General features: G+C 47.5%; 1 long non-coding RNA gene across 1 annotated transcript in view; it reads left to right on the forward strand.

Annotated features, from left to right (window-relative positions):
- The window catches only part of LOC125282840 (uncharacterized), a 90761-nt gene that overhangs the window by 63145 nt on the left and 6381 nt on the right, over window positions 1-21235 (forward strand). Inside the window, exons 3-4 of the long non-coding RNA XR_007190205.2 lie at window positions 12958-15650; window positions 15814-15923. This is a non-coding gene — a long non-coding RNA (uncharacterized LOC125282840). The remainder of the gene's footprint in view (window positions 1-12957; window positions 15651-15813; window positions 15924-21235) is intronic.

A 21235-nucleotide genomic window follows, 5' to 3' on the forward strand; every position in this document is an offset into this window, starting at 1 on the left:
GGTTGACAGGTGCAACCAGGGCTGGAGCCTGCCGTGTGTCATGGTGCATTTTTTCCTCCCTCTGGGTCATCTGTCCCTCCCTCTCTAGTTGTCCGGTTGCCTCCCACTCTGACACCAGCAGCTCCAGTTCAGAACCAAGTCTGACGTTGGGGCTGACTAGTGAGGTGACCGATCTGATCAGAGTCGGGCCCGGCATTGCCCAGAACCTGGCTCCACAGCCTGGCCTGCGTGCTTGGCCTCCCCCAGAACGCAGCTCCAGGGGAGTGGAGGTCTGGGCAGCAGGCACTACCTTCCTTCCGTCTCTTTGCCTGGGTAGGGGAGCCCTGCCCCTCTCTGTCCCACACAGAGCACTGGCTCTGTGTCTTCCCCGACTTGGGGCACTTTAACTCCCCATGATGTCGAGGAGCCAAACTGGCCCATGTTCCCTGCCTGCTCTCAGACCCAGAGCCATGCAGCCCCAGTCTCATCCAGCCCCTCTTGCAGGTTTGGGGCTTATACTGTTTATTGTACACTGGGGCTTTCATCTTGCGTCTAAGTGTTCCTGTGTCTTTTGGGTTTTCTTTTCTTTCTAGTCTTTCTTTATTTGACATTCAGAGAACAGATAATCCCTGAAAGGATCTTCCCTCAAAGCTATCTTGACTTAGGTGTTTCCCTGAAATTGTGTTTTAAACGAAAATGAAAACCAAGGAAGATTCACAGTTCTCTTGCATTTTTTGTAGCACTTATGATAATAGCCCCCAAGCAACCAAGAGAAGGAAGTAGGAAGCCCCGTTGGGAGGGTAGCACCTCTGACTTTTCCAGACCAATTCAAAGTCAGACAGGGTGGGACAGGGAACTCTCCCTATGCTGGGCCCTTATTTGAGAATCTACTGATAAGTCACTGCATGATATCGGTGCCGGGTACTGACCTTCTGGTCTCTCCCTGCTAAACTGAGACCTCTTCGACTTCTCAACGTGTGATTCTCTAACCAAAGGACAGCGAAGCCCTGTGTCCTCTGATCCTGTGGCAGGGTCCCTAGGGTTTCCTTTCTACCCTCCCCCACTCTCAGATGACTGCCTGGCCACCCCCTCCAGGGCTGCCATTCCAGAAATTATAGAATTTAGCAAACAAACCCAAACAAAGGCTGTTTGGGTTTCACTGAGGGAACTATTGCTCAAATACGACTTAGGCTTTTCCTTTTTCTTCCTCCTTTTCCTCTGATCCAGACTTGAATTCCTAACTGTTGTTTCAGAAAGTCCCCATGGGGGCAAGATAAGTTGCTAAAGGGAAATAGGGGTTGCTATTTCCGTTCCACAGAGGAAGACATTGCAGGCGGCAAAAGTTAAGTGACTTGCACAAGGTCACTCTGCAAAACGGAGAGGGCAGGACCTGAATGCAGGTCCACTTGCTCCCACAGTGCCCTGTCCCTCAGCATAGTTGACCACTGCCTGGCAGATGGAGGGGTGAGGCCTCTGAGCGGTTGGCATGGTAACAGGCCATAGGGTCTCTCCCTCCCCATCCTGTGCAGTTCCATAGACAGGGAGCTTCAGCAGCCCACGGGGGTCACCAGCAACTCCTGTTCCCACCCCAGGCTCAGGGCCAGCTTCTACAAACATTCCCCTAACTCTCGCCAATCTGGGGTTTTATTGAAATCACAGGGTGCACATTTTTCAGATCCAAGCTGGCAATCTCTCCCTCATTCTCCACTCACCATCGCTTAACCTCAGGGCAATGTTACAACCTCAGAGCAAAGCTCCTTTGCCAAGGAAAATAACTCTCAACTTTCTGTTGTGTTCTGGCTTCATAATTCCCGGCTCAGGGCAAAACTGTGAAGCTGGCAACGCTCGTACACACACCATGCCTCTCTGCTCTGCACCCTTTTCTCCCCCAGAGGCCCCTCATCCTCACCTCCACCTCCACCCCTGGGCCTCATTACCACCCCCTCTTTTACCCACAGCAGCTCACAGCAGAGAAGGCAGAGATGGGCATGGCAGCAAACGGGTGCTCTCGCCCCGGGGAGCGCCGTCCTGCAGTGAGCACATCATTTAAGTGCCTGCATACACACGCGCTGGTGTGCACACACACAGCAATTCATGTGTCTGTAATTAGATAATGAACACATGCCCAGCACAGAAAATCTGAAAAGTACAGAGAATACAAAGAGGTAAAAAGCCATAATCCCGCCACTCTGAGAAAGCTCCATTAACTCTTTAAAGTATTTTTTTCCAGTTCTTTGTCTTAGTGGGTATGTGTAGTCACAGATATGTGGGTATCATATATACATATTTCAGGGGGTCCTTGAAGGCTGTGTGGTTTCGTTGCTATGCCTGCCAGTCCCCCATTCCATAGTGCTTGCATTGTCATGGTTTTATAGTAGCCGTTAATCCCTGATGGGTCAAATCCTTCCTCTTTTTCTGAGGATTTAAAAAATTATTTTCCACTGTTTCTGTTTCCTGATGAATTTTAGATTCATTGTGATAAACAACTAAAGCCAACACTTTGCAGGATTGCACGTTCATTACAATTAATTGGGTAAAATTGGCATCTTTGCAATGTTCCAGTGTCCACCCAGAAATATTGGATGGCTACCTATTTAGTCAGGTCTTCTTTAATATCTTCCAATCAAGTAAAAAGATTTCCTTCAAATGGGTCCTGTACTTTCTGGTTGAGGTTTTTATTTCATTTTCTTTTTTAAATTGGGAATTGGATCTTTTTTCTCTAAACGCTCCTACTTTGAATTATTGATTTGGAAAATATATCCTGCAACTAGCTCTTATCTTACTCTCTCAATCATCTGAATACGTTTTCGGTTGATTCCCTCTTTTTCCTAGGAAGATAATTAGACCATCTGCAAATAATGATACTTTTATCTTCTCCTTTATATGTATAATTTTGTTTTGTGAATGACTGTACAACTTCAAGAACCATGTTAAACAATAGCAGTGAAACCAGTGATCTTGTCTTCATTTACTCAGGATAATTTTTAATCCCATAAAGGAGATATTTTCCTAATCTTAGTTCTTAGACTTTGAAGTCAAGAATGGATATTGAATTCATAATGGATACAGATACATTTTCGTTATCTGTTGAGGTTATCATATTTTTTTTTATTTTACCTCTTTGCCGTTAGGAATTACCTTCATAATTTCCTAATATTAAAATGTCTTTACATTGCTAAAATCAAATCCACCTTTTCTTGGTGAAATTCTTAAAGGTAGTATTGAAGTTGATTCTTTCATGTTCTAGTTAGGATTTTTACAGCTGCAAGGTGAGTTTATAGCAACATGATCCAAAGTGTGTTCTATGGAGCACCCTTGCTATAAGTTCTACCAGAAAAGGGAAAGGAAGAGAAGGAGAAAAAAGGAGAGGGGAGGAAGAGTGAGGGAAGTTCTGTGTTGAAATTGCTTTGGAAAATACATATCCCCCTTGAAGGTTCACAAGGTACATTCCCCTTTTAGAGATTCTGAGACAAACTAGAGTTAAAAAAAAAAAGAAAAAGAGAAACCTGTGCTTAAATTTGTATAATCTCACATTCCCAGAATGATCGGCCATGGCGTCCCTATTTGACATAATTCCTATTAACATCTTGCAGAGTTTGTGTATGAGGCATGCACTTGGAAATACTGTCTTTGTCAATTTAGGGATCAGAATCACACTGGTTTCACTGGAAAGCTGCTCCCTTCTCTGAAGTTCTAATGAAAGGCTTGTAATCGGTTAACCCCTACTGCCGCTGCCCTGTGCAATAAGATGCTCCCTGTTTTCTTAACCACCTTCTAATCTAGGTTTATGCCCTTCTGTTTTGTGGCTCTGAGATACTGTCTCACTCCACTGGGTCCCTTTGGGATCTCAAGGATGCAGAAAAACTCTGAATCTTCAGATGGATTCAGTTTGGGGTTGTGTTTATGTAACCATCCTGCCGTGCTGGAGTGGATCTTCTTCCGTCTTCTCCCCAGTTCACGGGGCTATATGGCCCTGGCCATCCACCTGCAATGGCCTCATCCCAGACAGCCTGACTCTCCAACTCCAAGTCCCTTGTGGGGCCAGATGACTTTCCTTCCATCCCTTGACATTGTAAAGCCATCTGCTCCCACTCACCGTGCCTTTTGCTCACTCTTATTCTCCCAACTCCAAAATCCCATTTTTCTATAAATCCCCAATACTTATTCAAGACTTAGAAACACAAGCACTGACATCCTCTTAGTTGCAGGAAGAAGTTGCCAGAAGCGAAGTCTTCTAGGCGTTGTAGGGAATATACTGATTTATCTTTAAGCCTCCACCCTCAAGGACCTCAGATTCTCGTGCGGCAGATGAGTAGGTGTCTAATCGACACAGGAAAGCTTTGGCACAGTGCCTGGCGGAAGAAGGACTTAGGAGCCGCCGACTGACGTGTTGACCATAGAGTGGAAGGTACCAAAGTAGAGTCATGCGTACAGCACAGAAGTCTCCTTGTGAAGAACTCACAGAGGGATGACGTTTGAACTAGGTTTTAAAGGATGCCTAGGAGCCCGTGCGTCAGCGCGAGGGGGCCATGCTGCATTAGCGTTTGAATCAGACTTTCCAGCTCTCTTTCCGGCACCAGCCCCCCCATCTTTCCAGTACCTTGAGGTAAACGTCATTGCTGTTAAACCCATTGTGCTGTTGAGCAAGCGAAAGGTCACTTGTAGCAATGAGCTTTCCCAGCTCAAAGGATTTCAGGAAAATGAGGAGCTGTTTTAACACTGATGCCAAACAGTCACGGTTACAAAGTGCTGAGTTCCCGGGAAAACAAGTCAGCTGTGGTCCCCGCCCTCGTGAGCGTACAGGTTAGCCTCACAGAACTTTAGGGATGTCAGTTCTCCCTGTGGAGCTCTTTTTAGCTCAGCCATTAGTGAAAGAGCTAAAGAAATTGCTTTTTCCACAGACTGAAGCTGCGAGCATAGAAGTGAATGAGGCAGCAACCCCGGCTGGGAGGCCTGCAGCCACTCTCAAGGCGGTGGGGCTCAACCCTGGCTTGTGTCTGAACCACCCAGGAAGCCATAAGAAATCCTGGTGCCAGGCCTGCCCCAGACCACTAAAGTCAGAGTGGTGGAAGAGGACAGTCATGGGTCCGTTGGGAAGTGTCCCCCTTGATTCCAATATGCAGCCAACATAGTAAAACTGACAGAAAGATTGGGGCGGTATGGGGACACCGTTGTGAAATTCTGATTGTTTCGTTACTTGTTTTTCCTTTGCCTCCCCTCCTCTGTCCTTGAAACTGCCCTCTCCTGGTCTCCTTCTCTGAGCTCCCTCATCTGCTCCCTTCTAGCTACCTAACAGAGGACTGAGACATACTCCTGGGTCCATCCCCACCAAGGGCTTGCCTGGTTACTCTCAGATCCCAAGGTTGTATTGAGAAGGGACCTTTTAGGGGATGATTCTATGGTCATAATGGTCGGTGAATGGAGCACAGAGCCAAGGTGTGATGGGCTTCTAGGGATTCTTTTCAGTCACACCACAGAAGAAGGCACCCATGGGGTAGAATTGTGGGGTGTACAGAGGTAGGGGGGCCCTTGCTGGTGAGACTGCCTTCCCCCTCACTGCCTCAGAGTTCTCAGGAGAATGAGAGACTCCTATCCTTCTTCATGCCCATGGCTAGAGCGGCCCGGGTGCACAGCTCAAGGGAGGCTGGGGTCTGGAGCCCAGCAGGTGCCAACACAGCTGGAGAGCTGATCTACCCCCAGCATCCTCCCCACCCCTCACCTCTCAGTGGCCCAGAGAAGGAACACCAGTGCCTGCAGTCCCTCAAAACTCTACCCCATAGTGTTCGGGGCCTTTGTGAGGTCAGCTTCCCCTACCCCAAGTCCTTGATGCTTTCTTAGAGAGTGGGCAATTCTCTCCAGCCAGCAGCAACTAGAACATATCCTGGAATCCATCTGGATTCACCTGGGAACATGAGATGAGATGGACAAGCGCGCTGACCTGAGGTCCCAGAGCAGTGCAGTCCAGCTAATCCAGTGCGATCCACTTAAGCCCCTGAGAGGGAGATATTATGGCAGCAGAAGCCAGCTTTCGGCTGTCATCCCAGATAGTCATCCTAGGTTGATTATCACTACTGTTACCCAATTTACATATTCCCATAAATGATTTACTGCACTAGATCCCTGGAGCCTGAAATCCATGGTGTAGCGTGAAAAGGAAACCCTGTGTGTAGACTGCCCCAGCCATCAGTCGGATGGAGGTGGGTGTCCCCACTGAAGCCTGACTGTGACCCTTCTTGGCCTCATTTCTGCAACCGCAGAACCAAAAGAGCACTGCTGACCTTGGAGCTGCACCCCCAGGGTGCTGTAGGAGTGAATAGGTGACTGATGGCAGAGAACTGGCCATCTGCAAGTGAAAGGGGCCAGTAAATCAAACATTCTCATTACGCCTGTTCCCAGTTCCTCCTCTCAGTGGGAATTTACTCAGTGTCTACGGCACACAGCGGCGTGTGCCCACTCTACTAATGCTAATCTTCTGTGTGTCGTTGGCTAAGAGCAGAAACTCAGGATCCAGACCGATTGGATTTTAATCCTAGTGCTCTAATTCCTAGCTGGTGACCTTGGGTAAAGTACCTTCACTTCTGCGTGCCTCATCTGTTAGTAGTTACTAGTAGTACCTACCTTGTGGGGTTATAATAGAGAACAAATGAGTTAATATATATCAATGGCTTCAAGTTGTGCCAAGCACATAGTAAGTGCCCAATAAATTTTCACTGCGAAGATGATTATTACACGGCACTCTCACAAAATGAGCCTCACAGAAGCTTATTTAATTTGTTTGGCATCTAAACTGTAACATAGTGTTTCCCTAACTTGTCTGATGATTTTTTTTTTTAAACGAGCCAAAGGCACATGTTAAAAACAGAGATTGTGGGCCTGGGTCTAGAGGTTCTGCTTCAGCACATCCTGGATAGAGCCCAGGAGCTGTACCGCTAACACGTGGCCCAGGTGACCCTAATGAGTTTAGGGACCCGCTGCTCAGCGGCACCAAGAGGAACACCTGGCCTCTCCTGTGCTTCTCCGTCCTCACTCTGCCAGTTAATCTGAAATGCCAGGAAGGGGAGGTTGCTGGAAATTGGAGCTCTGGGAAAGCTCACATTGTGTTCCCCATCCCAGTTCCTCAGAAGAGGCTCCCTAGAAGAAGCAGCGGGGGAGGGATGGTTTCCAGGGAGACCAGAACAAAGGGCGTGTCCTGGGCTCACAGACAAGAAGGTGGCGAACTGTTGCAGGATCGGGCACAGCAGGAGAGGAGGTAGGCACAGAAGGGTGGGCCAAGGGTGCCCAGAGGTCACACACATGGCCAAACGTTGAGAATCACACATGTTGAGAGTCTTGGGCTGTACGACCCCCGGGCAGTCCCTCTAGGCATCTGTCCTTTCGACCATTTTACGCTTTGGTTAAAATTTTGAGGTTCTACAGGTCCATTTTCCCAGGAATTCTGACCTAGTTATTGAATCATGTATTCATTTATTCAGCCACATCTGAGCACTCATCCAACATGGAGAACACAGTTGAGTATGTATGTCTATGACAGATAGCCCACTCCATGGAGAAGCTCAGACGCTTGGTGTCCAGAGGGCAGGACGTGTGCACAGATATTAACAATGCAAAGTGGCAAACGTGTGCTAGTGGTGCACAACACTGGCCGTGGGGACTCCAAGGAGGAAAGGAACTCTCCTGGGGAGGAGTTGTTGTAATCTTGGAAGAGTTCTCAAAGTAGTTGAGTCAGGTCTTGAAGGAAGAAAGTGCAATCAGACTGCCAGACCAAGAAAAGGCATTCTAACAAAAACAAGGCAGAGGAAACTAGGCAGAGGAAAGACACACAGGTATTAAAGGGCACAGGTGTGTCTGGAATGCAAAGACTGGGCCCGGGGCTGGGCAGGTAAGTGGGTCTGCCTCCCAAAGTTCCCCAGCTTCTGAGCCAGGAGTCTGGGCTTCACCTGTAGGTGATGGGAAACACTGTAGAACTTGGTGAGCTGGTTCCATTAACCAAGAGAAGAGCAAAAGAGGGCAGGGGTCAGGACAAAGAGCCTGAATTTGGTTGGAGACATGTGGAGTGTATGTCATCAGTAGGACCTCTACAGGGAGATGTCCAGGAGGCTGTTGGATCGAACAGTCTGGGGCTCCACAGAAAGGCCCAGACTAGATGTACACATTGGAGAGTCTTTACCATGAAGGTGAGAGTTGACACTGGGGCAGCAAAGGGAATACAGCCCCCCTTCCCAGGGAGAGCACACTAAGAAGAGAGAGGTCCTTCCCTTCCCTGGGAAATCCAACCCCTCACTCATCTAGGAGCAGGAGATGGCGCTCACTCTAACCGCACCTTCTGAGCAAGCCTGCTGCTTCCACCACCAAATTCTGGACCAGTCTCCGCGTGAGGCCAAATTAGGTGCTGGTGTCATCTGCCGGACAAGTCTCCTCTGGTGAAGGGAGTCTGGTTTCATGGTGGTCAGTGTTTCACTTCCTGAAGGGATCTTCAAAGCTTAGGAAAAAGCAGGGACCTATTTCTGCCCTCAGATCTCTACAAAGGAAAGGGTAGGGTTAGAGCCATTATCCCCAGAGGGATCTGGGCAGGCAGGGCGGAGTACTCCGACCCATGAACAATCCTCTAGAAGGGGGTAGGACTGTGTTACCCTGGGTTGGTTAGGTCGGCAGGTGTTTATCGGCCTCCAGCTCTCTGCTCCTTCCACGCTCCTCTGGCTTTCCACCTGTCACCTCTATTTAGGGAACTGCCGCATTTGCCAGATGATCAAACCTCTTAGCTGTGTCCGCTATTTCCGATTGCCAGCCGGACATTTATGGCTGAGAGATAGTGTATCTTTGTTGTTAAGAACAAGGGCTCTGGAGTTGGAGTTTGGAATCCAGTTCCACTTCTTACTACCTATGAGACCTTAACTTTTCTTTGAACTTTTCTTTGCCTCCATTCCCTAATCTGTAAAATAGGACTAGGAAAGTATCAAATTCATAGGGCTATGGTGGAGAGAAGACGAGCTCATCTACCTTGATCTGTACGCCAGAGCCTGGCACACACTGTGCACAATGAAATTTGCTCTAATTACTATCTCCTTTCAGAAGTCCTGTTCTCACTTCAAACTCAGGTGTCAAAATGAAGACCTGAGTCCGTGGTGCTGGCCCAGTTTTGCCATTAAGAAGCTCTGGAAGCTTATTCATCAGATGAGGAAAAGAAGTCCAGGGTGGTGACTTTACTCAAGGTCACACAGCAAAGCCAAAGGGAAAGCTGGGTCTCAGGACTCCTGGTGGCTTCCCAGGTGGTGACCTTACTCAAGGTCACACAGCAAAGCCAAAGGGAAAGCTGGGTCTCAGGACTCCTGGTGGCTTCCCATGTGCCTCCTCACGCCGGCTCGGCTACCCTGCAGGAAGTTTCAGGCACCTGCAGACACCCTTGCAGAACAGTACCAAAATCATCGGGTCCACTTATTAAAAATGGGGATTCCTGGGACCGCCCCCCAATAGGATTCTGATTCCATAAGTCTAGGGTAGAGCCCTAAATTAGCACTTCAGGAAGCATACCTCTGCCCCTCCCCCAACCAGGTGATTCTGATTCAGGTCATGCACTTTGAAAAATGCCTCTCAAGAGCCAGTCTCCTTCATGTGGCTCCACGTAAAGATGAAAACCTGAGCAGGACCGGTAAGGCCCTGTGGCCAGCCCGGGACTGCAGTTGCCGGGAAACACCCATGCTGGTGCAGTTCCTGGGCATGGCCGAGGTCCCTTCGTGGTATCTCGGGAATTCGGTCACATTCTTTCCTACTCTCATCCTGAAAAGGAATGCCACTCTTTCAGACAAAGATGCACCTGCACCCCTGCAAAACCAGCGGGACATTTAACACCAGGATTATCATTCCACTCGGCATTGTGTACTGCAGCAGGAACTCTGGAAGCCAGAGGGATTGTGGGTAATGCTGCTCATAGCACCTGCCCCCTCCCTGGGTGACCTCCTCAGAGCCTCATGCGGGTTAGTACTGCCTCAGAAGCTTCTGTCCTTCCCTTCCTACAAAGGCCACTGTGTGGCCACATGTCTCCGCCTCTCACTTATCCCCATCCTCAGAAGGGGGCATCAAAGTGGAGCGACCTGTCTGAAGGAAGAACAAGCATTTGGAGAGCAGTGTGTAGAGACAGTGGCAAGAACTACAGGTACTGCTCCATAAAGGGCTCTGGCTGTGGACGACTATCTGCTGGGAAAAGAGAAGGCATCCCCCCAAATAATTAAGGAGTCAGATCTGAGATATCATTAAAAAAAAAGTTGACAGTCATCCAGCTTGGAGAGGATTTCATTTTGGAGAGTTTTAAGAGCTCTGTTTACTTCTCAGCTTTTGACTTTCTCTTGCTCAGAACTTGGCCCCGGGCCTGTGTTCATTCATTTCCATTTCTGAATTATCACTAGGACACAGAGAGATAACAAAGTCTGCTGACCAGAGTACGGCTGGAGGACTAAGAAACACCGTGATAACCGTCCTTCAGCAATCTGCAGTTGGCCTCTGTCGGCAGTGTGGCCTGCAGTGGGGAGTGCGTAATCTCCAGATCACACAGGACAGGTTCTTATCTCAGACTTGCTAGTCACTGGCTGTTGGGCCTTAAGTTACTTAACTCTGCATCTCAATTGTTCTCTCTGTAAAATGGGGATATTCATATTGAATTGACAAGACTTTATGCAAATCTGAAAGCATGGTGAAAGTGATTATGCCATTATTGAAGCAAAGAAAAGAAAAGAAATCACTTTCAGGCTCGAAGAGAAGGAAATAAAGCATCTTTGGCCAATCTAAGGCAATAAAGCAGAGAAAAAGAGAAAGAAAGATACATTTAATTAGAAAACAAAGGGGTATAAGGCAAATATGTCAGTAATCATGACATATAAACAGATGAAACACATCTGCTAAAGGACAAATTTTCACATTGGATTTAATTTTTTCCATTAACTCATTCAAGAAATAATTACTGAGTACCTACTATGTTCTAGGCACTGGACTAGGCCTTGGAATCCAGCTAAAAGCTGTTCACAAAAGACACATCTAAAACCAAAGACACAAAAAAGTTGAAAGCAGAAAATTAGAATAAAATATACCAGGTAAGTATTCACTAAAAGCCAACTTAGCAATATTAATTTGAAACAAAATAGGCCTTAAGACAGAAACTTGACAGTAAAGAAATTCTTGACAAAGGGAACAGTTCACCAGGAAGTAGAACTCTCCTGAACCCATATGCATATTACAGTATAGCCTCAAAATACATAAAGGAAAACCTACAACATCATAAAGAGATATGGACCAGCCACAATCATAGTGGTAGATTGCAATCACTTCTCCCAGAAGGTGTTCAAACAGACAAAAAAATTGTGAAGGATATAGAAGATTTGAGCCGTTAATTATAGACCCTTGCATCTCATAGCTTTTCAACTACCTACTTACAGGAATCAGTCGTATACCCTAGCCACAAAGGAAATATCCCAAGGCACTAAAGAACTGATATTATACAGGTCACATTCTCTGATGTCAGAGCGATAAAGCTGTGAGTCAATAATTGAACCATTTCCACACAAAACTCATGTGTTAAAATTTCTAAATATACTTCTAAATAATTAATGGGTCAAAGAAAGAAGACTCATGGAATTATAAAAGATTTTATAACTGAATGATGATAAAATGTGACACAGCACAGAGCAATATAAACATGGTTACTGCCCCAAGGACCTCTTCATAGCACAGGGGCATTTTAAGAGAGTGGGCTTAAGGCAGCAGATGGGTGCCCTGGAAACTAGGGCAGGTGGACAGAAGGAGAGGTGCCGTCATGCTGGACAGGATTACTTCTCAATACTTTTTATTCCTTCCTGCTTTTGCTTATGCTTTTTGTCTCTGTCAGGAATGCTCTTCTTCCCCTGCTTACCCTCCAACTGGCCTCCCCACCTCTAACCTCATCTGGTGAATTCATTTTCAGACTTGAAGACCCAGTTCAATGATCATTGTCAGTTGTCACTGACTCAGCTTACCCTTGGCTCCCAAAGCATTTCTTTTTTAGAGCACTAGTTATCTGTGTAGATGTTTCTCCTTTACTCGCTATAAACTCCAGACAGCAAGGGCTGTATCCTGACCATCTCCCCAAGGCAGAACCACACTCAGTGGGTGCTCAGTAAGTCTTTTTGGAGAGCCCCTTAGGACCTTCGTCTCTACCCTATGTCTTTAATTAGCTGGGGCATTTCAGACTGAGGCCCGCCTGCCACGGCGGGAGAGAAGACCCCCACGCTGGTTTCCAGAGGTGTTCCATAAAAGCTCCCACCCTTTCCATGCCAGAGAGAGCCAGAGAGCCCATTCCTACCGGGGAATGGCCCTCACAGCTAACGTGCAAGGCCACCCCAAAGGAAACCACTTGAAATCAGAGCCCAAGATGTTTAGCAGATTTCATATTCTAATTCGCCTCCTGGAAGTCTGTAAATTTGGACATTTGGCCTGAATCCTATCTGGAAACTGGTGCTCACCTGCTTTTGCAGAAAGATTTCACTCTAGGCAAGAGAACACCTCATTAAGGACTGTCATTTATCTTCCCAGGGCGCCGTTTGCCTGGTATGAACTGAGTCTGAAAATGCAAATTCCTTCTTGGGGAATGAGTATGGCAGCTGGTGTTGCAACATCACTCAGAATAATTTGAGAGCAATTCTTTTATTATTACTATCATCATCATTACCATTATTTCAACCTAGCAATTAGGTTAATATGATTTAGTCAGCGTTTTCAGCAAATTGCTATAGTGTGAAGGACTGTGTGTGTGTGTGTGTGTGTGTGTGTGTGTTTAGGGTTACTATCCTGTTTAAGGGGTTAATGCTTTAAGCACACATGTGTGCCCCAGGCTGAAACCTGATGAGTGAGAGGGAGCCATGAAGAAGGAAGGGCTCCTAACCATACTTTTCCTTATTAATATGAAGGTAACCAACATGACTGCCTAATAAAATATAAATATAAAACCTTTATTAGATAACCTGGTCCGTGAGGCCACAGTGGAGCCACGCGTACGCGTCAGCGTCTCAGCACCTCCCGCGCATCCTGGCATTCTCCATGGCCGAGCACTGGGGCAACCCCAAAGAAGGCTAAGATGAACTTACTTAAGCACATGGAAGCCGCACTTGTGGTTTGTATCCCTGAGAAGCCATTGCTTGATTTATTGCCACATCTCCAATTACCTGGTGCTTTACCACAGCTGGTGAAGCAGGGAGGGCATGAATAGTATTAGACCCCTTCCATGGACAGCCAGGGAGCATCCCTGAAAAAGTGATGAATCAGCGAGACCTGACTGTGAATCCTGTCTGTGTGACCTTGCAGAAGTTGCTAAACCTCTCTGTGTCTGTTTGCTCACCCACAAAATGGGGGCTATAACCCTTTCCCCTGGTAGGGTGGTTTATGAGTGTTAAACAGGATAAATTTCCCGTATCCCCGTATGCACATGCATTTAGGCACTCAGTAAAGAGTAGCTATTTTGTTGTGATGGCCATTCTGTTCTCCTTAATTCACGTCATCTTGTTTCCTAGCTCCCACAATGGTGGCTCAGTGCCTGCCCCGGGGCTCGCATGGTGCTTGCTGGCCAGGGCCTTACAGAACCTCCACGGCCAAAGGAACTGTCCTGAAGACATCCAGGGGGAGGCACCCCACCCCTGGGGAATCTCTATCCTCTCTTCCCCTGGCCCTGGGCAGTAATTTGAGATGTCAGGCTGGACATTTCTCTTAAAGGACAATGTGTTTTCAGGTGCTGCTGGGCAGCAGTGAGCACTGTCCCTTTCCTGGGGACTCCCTGTCGATCTGTAGTGTTCCTCTGTAGGCACTCATGTGACAGGCCTCTATACCCCATTATGCCTCACCTTTTTAGAGACTGTGGCTCGAACTGAAAGACCGGGGACCATCACTGCAATGGCAGTGTCCCTGTCCAGAGAGTGGACATAAAAGATACATAAATAATTTTGTCAATGGTTTAATCCCCCACCCTTTAGCTTACCTTTTATTTTTTTTAATTTTTTTATAATGATTTTTTATTATATTATGTTAGTCACCATACAGTACATCCCCATTAGCTTACCTTTTAAAACGTGGAAATAATACAGAGGGAGAAAATAGAGGGGAAAAACTGTAGCTCTGCATTCTAGCTTTCAGCACTATCTCTTACGTCTTTCTTTTATGCATATTTTATTCTGCATAGTAATGATCATCCTAAGTGTTTAATAGCCATGGGTATATGCCCTGATTCTTCCATTTAATTTTACGGAGTTTCACTTTAATAGTCACCTAATATTCCACAAAGAAGGACACATCATGATTCATTTGCCACATCACTGGAACCCTAGCCGGCTGCCAGAACATTTGCTTATGGAATTCGTAAATCTGTAAATACTTGCTAGTGGCACTATGAAATAAATCAAGTTTTATCTGCTTCGGGACTAATTTCAAGAATTATTTTCTAGAAGTGTAAGTAGAGAGTGAAATGTAAGGCTTCTGACACATATAACCACACTGATTGCCCAAAGGGTTACATCAATATGTACTTCTGTTTCCCCCAAAGCCCCCAGCATCTCTAGCGGATGCCTCAATTAAGCAGAACACTGGCTCCCCCACCAACGTGACTCCCATACGCTGAGTACAGGAGGTGACATTAGGCTGTAATGAACAAACTTTTTTAATGTATTGGAAAAACTGTGACACATAAAAAAAAAAAAACATGTTTCTGTCAATATTATTATTTAGGACCTGGCTAAAGAGTGTGTTTAAGTTGTTGTTTGTTTTTTTAAGTGTGTTGGGTCAAAGAAAAATTGCTATGTACTAAGAGTTCAGACTGTATACTTTTATTTTTTTAACGATTTTATTTCTTTATTCGACAGAGAGATAGAGAGCACAAGCAGGGAAAGTGGCAGGCAGAGGGAGAGGAAGAAACAGGCTCTCCACTGAGCAGGGAGCCCAATGTGGGGCTTGATCCCAGGACCCTGAGACCATGACCTGAGCCGAAGGCAGATGCTTAACCAACTGAGCCACCCAGGTGCCCCAAGACTGTACACTTTTATGATAGAAGTTGTCATAACAGAGCAGGAACCTGTGCCCTGGTCAAACAAGCGGGGCCCAGCCGTGCCTTTAGAAGGACAGGGGAAAGGGAAGAAGAGTGAGTGGAGGAAATTGCTTTCCACACGTAGGGCCATGTGCTAAGAACAACACAGAGACCCTTGGAGGCTGAGAGTGAAGCAAGGGCAGCATCTTACGTTGTTACCAGACACTGTTACCTTGGTGGAAGTGAGGGGTCTAAGAAATTGAAGGGGCCGGAGCCCACCTTAGGGTACCAGATTCCACCATGGGGGTTTAAGGCATGGAGAGGAAGGAAGAGAGATCAGGCAATTCACAGGGAAATCTTGTAAACTAATTCGACAGTTTCACAATCTTGCCTAGAAAACAAGTAATGCCAAATGAAAGCCAGAGGCTGGGGCCTGCTTCTGCTGCCGAATCTTCCAGGTGCGTGGCAAGCGCGTGAGCTTCAGATCTGCCGGACCTGCGTTCAGATCCCGATTCTGCCATTCCATGCCTAGTTTTGTAACTTTCAATGGCAGTGGTAATCTTACTGATTTCACAGTGCCAGCGGAAGAAAGTGATGGGTGTATCTAGCTCGGCGACCAGAACACAGACAGGATCCAACACAGGTCAGTAGTAAGAGCTGGGGGAAGAGGGGTGCAGGAAGGTGGAGGCATGTCCAGTGGTGAGAGGAGGGAGAGAAGAAGAGGGGGATATGATACAGTGCTGAGTAGTGGCAGTCCCACTGGTGGCAATTACCACCCTGGTAATTCATGACTCCCCTTCGCACAGCTCAGAAGATATCCTGCCTCACCCAATCTCTACCAAAGGAGTCCCAGCAGAAGAGAGGTGCCTGGCCAGGGAATTCTGCGTACCCACTGACTTCCAAAGGCCTGGGACTGGTAAGAACTATCGAGACCCTATAATCCAACTGTATTGGGTTGAATAGTGTCCGCCCACACACAAAACTCACAGCCACCTGAATCTTAGAATGTGACCTTATTTAGAAACGAGGTCTTTGCAGATGTAATTAGTTAAGGATCTGGTTGAGGGGTGGTCCCTAAGTCCAGGGACGGCGTCCTTATAGGAAAAAGGGAGGACACACTGAGACACACACAGGGAAAAAGGCCATGTCGAGGTGGAAGCAGAGATTGGAGCTATGCCACCACACCAAGGAATACCAGGAACTCCCAGGAACTGGAAGACAAGGCAGGATTCTCCCCTAGAAGCTTCAGAGGGAGCGTGACCTGCGGTCACCTTGATTTCAGACTTCCAACCTCCAAACTGTGAGAGGATAAATTCCTGTGGTGCTTAGCCACCTGGTTTGCAGCAATGTGTTGCCGCCTTGGGAAATGATACCCCAATCATCTGGCTTTACAGAGGAGGAAACCGAGTCCTGAGAAGAGTCATCACTGTCCACCCACAGAAACACAGCAGTGAGACAGGAGCCCCAGCCAGTGCCCTGACCCCCTCCAGGGCTCTTTCGTTGTTTTAGAGAATCCTCCAAGCCTCAGACGTGCGACTTTACATCTAGGTCAGGACCAGAGAAAGGCCCTTTCTGACAGGGCCACTTACCCCACTGGGCACCTGTTCTCCCCAGAGAGCACTCAGTGAGGGGAACCCGCTCCTCCTAAGAATGACTTCTGCTCGCTTGCAGCTAAGAGCTCTGACTGGCTCATCATCCTGAGACTGGGGAGTACGGGGGACCCACGTAGGAGAATGCAGTGCCCCGGGGTGGATGGCACGAAGCTCCCCAGGCCGTGACAAGGGGTCGAGGGACACGGCCTACTGATGGTGATGATGCCCAGCAGGGAGAGAGCCAGCCTCAGCCTCCTCCTTCCTGAGCAGCGTCTGGAGGAGCAACGGGAAGTTGACCTTGCTCTCTCAGAGTCGGACCTGACGTAGGTCATTTAACTTCTCACAGCAGCCCTGGGAGGTCCGTCCTTTTATCAGCAGCCCATTGCAGACAGGAAGAAACTAAAGGTCGAAGAAGAAACAACTTTGGTGGGCCAGGATTTTTACCCAAATCTCTCTTAATTCCACAGACCACAGAGTTCTGTTCTCATGTGTTGTGCCATACCTTGCTGTGAACTTAGCCAAATGAATTTTTTTTAAAAAAGATAACTGTATCTAGATTATCTCTTCACCTTAGCATTTTAAATTAAATATATACTTTCCTTTGTTTGGGGATGGGAAGACTAGTTCATAAAGTAACTGGTGAGCAACATAAAAATATATTAAATCCCTAAGCAGGGGGGACCTGAATGTTCTATGTGGTATTCAGAAATAAGAGGTAGATAAAGGATGCAATAAGACATAGGCTGTGGGCACCAGAATGGACCTCGGTGGTTAGCAAGCTCACCCCCCTCCCCTGTGTAGGGAAGACCCAAGAGGTCAAGTGAGTTGAGAGCCATGAGTCCAGACAGCGCTTCAACCTCACCTTCCACCATACGCATACCACGCCCTCACCACGTGGAGCAGCCTGTCCAGGCTTTGGACTTTGCTCATGCTGTTCCCTCTGCTTGAAACGACTGGAAAGAACAAGCGCTAAGGCTGCTCCAAGTGCCGTACACACCTCTAATTTCACCTCTGAAACGACCTCCTCGTTAGGCACTCTCACTGGCCTCCGTTGACAGCTGTGGGAAATGCAGGCACAGAACGGTTAAGTAACCCACCTAATACTTCACAGCTAATAAGGAGCAGAGCAGGAATTCCAGCCCAAGGAATCCGATCCAAGCCCTTGCTCTTTTCTACTGAATTCTGCTTTCTAGAATGCCCTAGCCACTTTCTCCCAGCCTCTGTTCGGTTCATTCCTATGGATATCTCAAAGACCTGTAGTTCAATGGTGCTCAATTTTTTTCTGTCTGAAGACTTCATGCCAGAGAAAGACTAGGTGCTTCTGGGGTCTGGAGCCATGGCCTGGAGGAGCCTGTCATGGAGGAAAAATGTCTTTGCAGTCTCCTGTTTTCATTTAAAAATTCATCCCAATGTTGTACTCTCTACATAGTATTTGCATGTGTGTTTCATTGATAGGAACAATGTTTTTAGTTACTTACCGCTGAGTAAGCTGATGCTGTCGAGAGAGGCACCAGGCTTGTTCTCTGACTTTACCCAGCCCGCCACGCAAGCCCCACACCCTCCAGGAATATGACGTCCCCCTTAGCCCCAGCCCCACTTCCCCAGGCAAAGCTGCCCCAAGTCTCCTCCCCCAGGCTGATCTAGGGCCGGTGCTCACCGCTCACCGAGCATTCAACACACACTTCTCATTTCCAGAACCAACTGTCAACTCTTCCATCTCCTAAGATAGTGACTCAGTCCTTCCTTGAGTAATTAAGGCAGCTGCCATTAGGAGCTGTTAGTTCTAAAAGGCGCCAGGCAGGGCAGGCAAGAGGCCAAGTGCAGCCCTGCAAAATGACGTGGCATCCTGAGGAAGGCAGAGGAGTGCCATGCCCGTTGAGAACACGTGGCCTTACTCAGTGAAGAGCTGCTAAAGTTTATCAACCAGCTCTGGGCAGGGGGAGGGGAACTCCAATGGGTGACGTTTGCCAATTTCCATGGTGTCAATATTCCCACCATGGCTGACTTCTAGCTACCAGTGTGATGTCACTGAAGGTGGAGTTGGATAGTGGTACCCGGCCGCAGCGCACACACGGTATCTCGCCACACCGAGGCAAGAGATGGAAATGACTTCAAGAACATAGATGATAGTAGAGTAAAACCATTAGAAGGTACTGCATTTTTAGCACTTATTTAATTTGTTTCTAGTATGATGTATTTGCTTATATTTATATAATTTACTACTTCAGAATGATAATGTTTAACAACCGGCTTGCAAAATTCCTAAAAACGTATCAACCAGCTCTTGTAAGCCAGGATGGGCTACCTCCAGCACTCCACTAAACGGCTGGATTTGTCTTGCATGGTTTAAACAATGCTATCTCCCAAAATTAATGATTGTCTTGGGGAGAAATGCATATTCATATTCAGTAGCTTTACTAGATCATGGAACCCATTTGTTTACAGCTCACACTGGTGGGAATGTTGAAAAGAAATCCAAAGAGACTATGGACTATGAGAAACAAACTGAGGGCCTCAGAGGGGAGGGGCGTGGAGGAATGGGATAGACTGGTGATGGGTCGTAAGGAGGGCACGTATTGCATGGTGCACTGGGTGTTATATGCAACTAATGAATCATCGAACTTTACATTGGAAACCGGGGATGTACTGTATGGTGACTAACATAATATAATAAAAAATCATTAAAAAAAAAAAAGGAATCCAAAGAGAAGGACCCTTATCTTCTGCTGCCCATGGGCTGCAGGGCTTGGAGCTTCTCCCGCCTTGGTCCTGGCTGGTCTCTAGGATTTGAGGGGCCCTGAGAGGGATTGGAGATGAGAGGGTGGCTGAATGGGAAATACTCCAGAATGAATGTCCCAGGGCAGGGGTATCAGAGGATGGAAGTTAGAAACTTCAAATAGAGAGGAAGAGAGGATTCCCAAAGGAGTTACGTAGAGATCTGAAGACCTGGACTTGCCAAAATATAGGAGAAACTCAGGGTTTGGTAAAATAGGTCAGGTGTAAAGGGATGTCATCAGGGACACCTGCTTGTGATAGACTTAGATTTCAGTGCCTTTCCTTTAAGATTCACGGGAAAGTTTAAATTAACAAGAAATTGGGTTTTTCTTCCCCTATGTCAGAATAGGGGAAGAACCCTTCAGAACCCATAATAGTTGGAACCCTTCAGTAGAGAATTCAGCTCATGCCTGTTCAGCATGATGTGGCTATTTTAGGAAGCCCAAAAAGATGGGGTAGCAAAGGAATGCTCATCTAGTCACTGACCTCAGAGAAGAGGGACCATTAGCTTCTCAAGCGTCCAGTGGGTGGCTTGGGGTTCACGGAGGCAGACCCACAATACCAGGAGAGGCCCTGAGAGGACAGACAGATAACCCAACCTTCGCTCGCTCCTGTAGATGGGTGGACGCTACCTTCTGAAGGAGGATGGGAGGGGCCTCCACGTCTTCGTAGCTTCCCCAACTCTCCCCAGCACATGATACACCATTGTTGCTTTCCTTGTCTGCTTCCTCTCTTAGACCCTACACTCTTTGGAGGGAAGAGAAGATGTCATTCCTAGCACAGGCTTGGTATGCAGTAGGTACCCAATATATGTTTGAGGCTATGAATGTGATTCCAGAAGGAGGTGCCTTCAGTCTCCTCATGAAAAGAAAACTCAGAGCTGCTGGACTGGAACCAGTGGTGAGGCAGCAATGAGCACGTGAGAGACGCCAGCCCAGGAGCTCATAACAAAATGTGCTGGTCAATGAACAAATGTCATGGTAGGCCCCTAAGGAGCTCAAGGCCCTGAACTTGGTACTGGGAGAAGACAGAGAAGGAGAGTCAATCCTGGCCTTCAGGGAGTTTCTTGAGGAAAGGAACTGTGTACACCTGAGGGGATCAAACCAGTCCAAGGTGAGTTCATGGGCATCTCTGTGAGGTTGGGTGACACCTAACATCTCAGGAACAGGACAAGGATTCTGCCCAGGTTTCTAGCTCCTTTACCAGTGCTGGCCTCTCCCCTCCTCTCTGGACCAGGCAGAAGTGCTGAAGAGGACTGGCAGGGTCCCCTCGAACTGAGGAGACTTTGTTAACATGTGGGATTATCATGGGTCCCTCCAGGGGTGGCAGAGATAGCTGGAGGGGAGAAAGGAGGAGAGGGGAAATGAGGCAGCCCAAGGGAAACCGGGGGTGGGAAAAGAAAGTTATACATGGGGCAATGCACCAAAGGTCTGGATGGTGCCTCGGGTTAAGTAGGAGAGCAAGGTGGACCAATGCTGGAGAGCCAGCTTGGGCTTCGTAGCCCAGAGCCTTGAGTGCCCCACTAAGAATCTGGCACTTCCCAAACCAGTTCCTTCATACAGTTCGGAGGAGGAGGGAGTTAACATTTATTTGTGTCATTATTTAATTAATGTGTGTCTTTCGCAGCCCCAGGGGGTGAGGGGGCTGGTTTGGCTCACCACGGCACTCTCTATGCCTGGAGAAGTGCCAGGTATGGAGCAGGCACTTAGTAAGTGTTCATTTAATAAATGATGGGCTTTTCAATTGTATTTCTTGGTAGATTCCAAGGCAGCCTCAGGAGCCAGGCAGGCACAGCCAGGAAGTGCCAAGCCTTGCAGCAATTCCTCCTCCAGTCCTCAGTAGCTCATTTGAAACAAGAGTT

Source organism: Ursus arctos, unplaced genomic scaffold (assembly GCF_023065955.2).
Source record: "Ursus arctos isolate Adak ecotype North America unplaced genomic scaffold, UrsArc2.0 scaffold_36, whole genome shotgun sequence".
In the NCBI taxonomy this organism is placed as follows: Eukaryota; Metazoa; Chordata; class Mammalia; order Carnivora; family Ursidae; genus Ursus; species Ursus arctos.